Source organism: Arachis ipaensis, chromosome B1 (genome assembly GCF_059453495.1).
Source record: "Arachis ipaensis isolate K30076 ecotype BB chromosome B1, ASM5945349v1, whole genome shotgun sequence".
In the NCBI taxonomy this organism is placed as follows: domain Eukaryota; kingdom Viridiplantae; phylum Streptophyta; class Magnoliopsida; order Fabales; family Fabaceae; genus Arachis; species Arachis ipaensis.
Genome location: NC_142436.1, coordinates 62599202 through 62604808, shown reverse-complemented (window position 1 = coordinate 62604808; position 5607 = coordinate 62599202). Strand labels below are relative to the sequence as shown.

The window sequence follows — 5607 nt, the reverse complement described above, 5'->3', positions numbered from 1 at the left end:
ACACTTAAGCACAATTTAAGGGAGAATTACAAAACCATGCTATTTCATTGAATAAATGTGGGAAAAAGTTGATAAAATCCCCTAAAATAAGCATAAGACAAACCACAAAATCGGGGTTTATCAAATCTCCCCACACTTAAACTAAGCATGTCCTCATGCAAAAATCAAGAAAGAAGCAAAGGGTATCAACATTTATTCAATGCAAACTAACTATCTACAATCTATCTACATGAATGCAATGGCTCAATCAAAATAAATCAATCTCCAAGAATACACATGCAAGCACAAGAGCTAAGGCAATAGCAATAAAAACAAACCACAATTGGATTGAATCATTGAGAGACTTTTTACAAACTTGTAAGAAAAGATGATCATGGGTGGAAACATGTAATTGAGCGATCGAACCCTCGCCGGATGTGTATCTGCTCTATGCACTCAAGTGTATGGGGTTAATTCACTCAATTCTCCCCTAATCATGCTTTCCAAGATTTGTTTTTCATCTAACAATCAACAATTACCTTATGCATGCATACAAATATCATGAGGGCTTTCCCATAGGTTGTAATGGGGCTAGGGTCAAGGTAGGATGCATATGGTCAAGTGAGCTTGAGATTTGAATCTTTGATCAACTTAAACTTTCCACACAACATATGACAACTTATAAAATTCTAAACATACCTAGTTATCTATTCTTCACTTTTACACACACTCATGTATTCTCTTCTTTGTTCACCACACATATGCATTGATCATTATTAAACTTTATATATATATATATATATAAGAATATCAATGCATATGGTTTGCACGTGATTAATGTATATGAGTGTGCACCCAATTCCCAAAATTTTCAACATAAACACAAACACTTTTATCTCTACCCAATATACCCAACTTTTCCAAAATCAAATGATAAACACTCTCACTAGCCTAAGCTAATCAAAGATCCAAACAAGGGACATTTATTGTTTTTCACCTTGTAATGTGCTATAATTAAGAACAAATGGGTTAAGCGTAGGCTCAAAATTGGCTAGCAATGGAAGATAAAAATTTAGCTATTTGGGTAAGTGAGCTATTTGAACAATGGCCTCAATCATATAAATGCATGTATACACAAAGTAATGGACATATAGAATTAAACAAATCAAAGATTACAATCATAGGAAGAGAATAATGCACACAAGAATGAAAATAAGTGGTTATATGATGTAACCACACAATTAGGCTCAAAACTCTCATGCTTGTGTTCTTAGCTCAAAACATGATCCATAAAGTGTGTTAATCGAGCAAGTTCTAAAAAAAATTTTCAACCAATTGGAGTGGTGCTCTAGAAATGAAATTTTTGGAGATTTTCATCATATTGACTAAGCTCATTCTAATGGAAGGTTGTGATTTAGAAAATTTTAAAAATTTTCCCCAGTTTACTCTCTTTTCAATAAAAACACAATCCTTATACAAAAAGGGTCAACTAGGTTTTAACAATCTAAAATATTTTTCTGATCACAATCAAAAGCCAAAATGCAATATACACATATATAATAAAAGCCAAAAACCAAAATAAGGGTATCCACAATGACAAATATATACAGTAATCCCAAAATGATCTCAAAGATAAAATGCAAGGATAAAATGCGAAATAAAATAAAGTAGTAGAACTAGAGGCTAAATGTCTAAAAATTCACCACATAAATGCTATTCATCAGTTACGAACGGTGACCTCCCCACACTTTAAGATGAAGCATCGTCCTCGATGCTACTGCTGAAGCGCGGGATGGGGGTCAACAATCGCGCCAGGCTGTAGCTCAGGCTGTGGCTGTGGCTGTGGATCCTCAGGAGGCTGCTGAACCTCTGTGGCGGCCTGTGTCTCTGGTGGTGCCTCTTGCTGAGTCGGCTCCTCAACATGCTCCTCCTCCTGATCCTGCTCGTCAGAGGCTGGAGAGTCCGGGAGTGGTGTGATGCCAAGGCATCTTAGGCTAGTTTCACTAGCATTTTTCTGTTAGTTTTAGTAGTTTTATGCATTTTCTTGAGCTTTAAGTAACCAAGAATGGTTAAATGAATAACAAAGCAATGAACCATCCAAACAGTATGATTTTGATGCAAATTCCATGAGTTTTAGTTATATTACTTGAATGCTATGAATGGAAGATTTCTCATGAAATTTTGCAAGACTTTGATGCAATTGTTTGGATGATTTCAGGGAAGAAGAGGCTAAGCAAGGAAGCAACAAAATCAATAAAGGAAGCTTGAATATCACATGTGGAGTTTAAGTTCCAGTTTAAGCCTAAACTGGAGCTTAAACGCCAGAATCATGAAGGCTAAGAAATGCTGGAATTGAAGTTTAAACTGGAGGTTAAACGCCAGAATGAGAATACCACTCAGGAAAGAGTTCCACGTTTAACCTCCAGTTTAACCTTAAACTGGAGGTTAAACGCCAGAATAGGAAAAGCACCAGGGAGCCATTTCCACGTTTAAGCTCCAGTTTGACCTCAAACTGGAGCTTAAACGTGTTCGACCAAGTTTTCTCCTCCAGGGTTGCTCTCTCCATTTCCACGTTTAAGCTCCAGTTTGACCTCAAACTGGAGCTTAAACGTGTTCGACACCTCCAGGGCTACCCTTCTAAGCTTCCACGTTTAACCTCCAGTTTAACCTTAAACTGGAGGTTAAACGTGTTCGACCTCCAGGATGCCTCCTTCCATTCCACGTTTAACCTCCAGTTTAACCTTAAACTGGAGGTTAAACGTGTTCGACCTCCAGGGCTGCCCTTCCTATATCCACGTTTAAGCTTCAGTTTAACCTTAAACTGAAGCTTAAACGTGTTCGACTACAAGACTCTCCAGGGCTACCTTCTTCCATTTCCACGTTTAAGCTTCAGTTTAACCTTAAACCGAAGCTTAAACGTGCTTCTACAAAAGGCCTCACTGGAAGTGTCTGGCGTTTAAGCTGCAGTTTAAGCTTAAACTGCAACTTAAACGCCACTCTTGGAAAAGGTTTCTGGGCCAAAAATATTGCGGGTTAAGTTAGTCTTTGAGCACAAACATTAACTTAAACTTACTCTGGTATGAAACCCAATTGAATATCATGGTTTATGGGATTGGGCCTGAAGGATTGATGAGTTTGAAATTTCAATTTATTGAGTCATGTGTCATTATTTGATTATCACTAAGTTGGCTCAATGAATGTTACAGAATTTGGATCAACAGCCTCATCAAGATTATGGATCATAAACCCAAGGCAAAAGGAAAGCAGGGAGAGGCCTCAAAGCCCAAGAAACACAACAGAAGCTCAATATAGAAAGTGTATAAATAGGATAGAATTTAAGTTAGAGGGAACTGGGACCTTTTCATTTTTTAGCTAGTTTTCATATCTTTGTAGTTGAATTCAGAGCTATGACTCACTAAACCCCTTTCATTGGGTTAGGGAGCTCTATTGTAATTCAATGAATCAATAATAGTTTATCTTCTTCTTCAATCTTTTCTCTTGAATTTTGTTAGAAAGCTTCTCGTTCTAATTCCATTGGGTAGTTGTCTTGGGAAAGAAACTACCCATAATTGGAATCCTTCGGAACCTTGGGAAAGGAATGGAGGATTCATGCTAGAGAAGCTTTCTCACAGTGAATTGGATTGGGGTTTGGATGGATATTGTGACATGTAATCCTACCAAATTGTAGTTCATGAAACTGTGTGGTATAATCAGTGATCGAGCATCATCTCTTCTTATGAACATTTAAACCAAGGGATTGGGAATTTGTTTGTTTTTAGAGAGAATTGGTGAGCCAAGGGATTGGGATCCAATCATATAAGATTGCCAAGCAAAATTTAATGAACGCATTGGTTGAGGAAGAGATATACATGTTTTGATTCGGAGATCTCAATATCTCCTAACACCCAATGAATTTCCCATTTCTGATTTCCAATTTCTCTTTACATTCTGCAACTCAATTCTTGCAATCACCCCCATTCCCTTTTAATTTCAGCAATTTAGCTTCTGCTCTTTAATTCATGCAATTTAAGATTCCGCCATTTCAATTTCTTGTCATTTACTTTTCCCGCCAATTTTACATTCCGCAATTCTCATCTAAATCTTGATTCCGCTCAACTAGAACACACTTCTAATCCGAATTGCTCACTCAACCAATCCTTGTGGGATTCGACCTCACTCTATTGTGAGTTTTTACTTGACGATAACCGGTGCACTTGCCGGAAGGAATTTTGCCGATCGTGCAATTTCCTAAATCGTAGCATAACTAGTTTATGCGCATCAAGTTTATGGCGCCGTTGCCGGGGATTGGTTTTCGATTGACAATTCTCCAATTGGAAGTTAACTAGATTGAGCATTTTTTTTTGTTTTGATTAATTCAGTACAAGTTACTTGTTGAATTTTAATTTCTGCACTCTGTTACATGCTTTCTTTCTTTATGCCTTTAAATTCAAGCAACTAACTCACTGACTCACTAACTGTTTGAATTAATTCCTCAATTGCTCTAACCATACTCTTCCATTAACCAAGAGTATTTCACTTGTTGTTGCCTGTGCTGTGTTCTTGTATGACAGGTAGGAGAGGAGAGACATCAACTCCTCCATATACCGAACCAGAGAGGACCCTTCATAGACTTAGAAGGGAAGCAAGAGGGAAGAGAGTACTGGGAGAAGAAGAATCTGAAGGAGAATCTGAGGACAATTTTGAGGAAGCTCTAGATCTCAACATGGATAGAGAAGTTCACAACCATGAGAGAGCTGATGGAAACAATGCCATTCCTGAGAGGAGGGTTCTTAGTTCATACATAAACCCAACCTCTGGGAATTGTGGTAGCAGCATTCAGAAACCACCCATTCAGGCCAACAATTTTGAGCTCAAACCACAGCTAATATCACTTGTGGAGAATCATTGTTCATTTGGTGGGAGTGCTAATGAAGATCCCAACCAACATCTCACAAAATTCCTGAGAATTTGTGACACTGTGAAGTCCAATGGAGTCCAGGAAGATGCCTATAAACTGCTTTTGTTCCCATTTTCACTTAGGGACAAAGCAGCTAAGTGGCTGGAATCATTCCCAAGGGGGAGTCTAACAACATGGGATGAGGTGGAAAGCAAGTTTCTGGCACGTTTCTACCCCCCACAAAAGGTCAATAGGCTTCGAGCTGAGGTTCAAACTTTTAGACAACAAGATGGTGAAACTCTCTACGAGGCATGGGAGAGATTCAAGGATTTGACAAGGAAATGCCCACCAGACATGTTCCATGATTGGGTGCAATTGCATATTTTCTATGATGGACTCTCTTATGAATCAAGGAAGGCTGTAGACCATTCATCAGGAGGTTCATTGAACAGGAAAAAGACTGTGGAAGAAGCCATTGAAGTGATTGAGACAGTGGCTGAGAATGAGTACTACTATGCATCAGAGAGGCACAACACTAAGGGAGTCATGGAGCTGAACCATGTTGATACAATTCTAGCCCAAAACAAGGTGTTTGCCAAGCAACTAGCAGAGCTCACCAAGAAATTAGAAACAAAGCAAGTGGCTGCAATACACACACAAGATCAAGAGGAAGTAAGCATTGAAGGAGGTGATTGGGAAGAGGCCAACTATGTGGGAAACCAACAAAGACA

At 38.5% G+C, this 5607-nt stretch overlaps 1 non-coding gene across 1 annotated transcript; it reads right to left on the bottom strand.

Annotated features, from left to right (window-relative positions):
* Positions 1-5128: 5128 nt before the first annotated feature.
* Positions 5129-5232, bottom strand: LOC148576799 (small nucleolar RNA R71). Its single transcript, XR_015904724.1, has one exon. It is a non-coding gene; the product is annotated as a small nucleolar RNA R71 (small nucleolar RNA).
* Between the last annotated feature and the right edge of the window lie 375 nt (positions 5233-5607).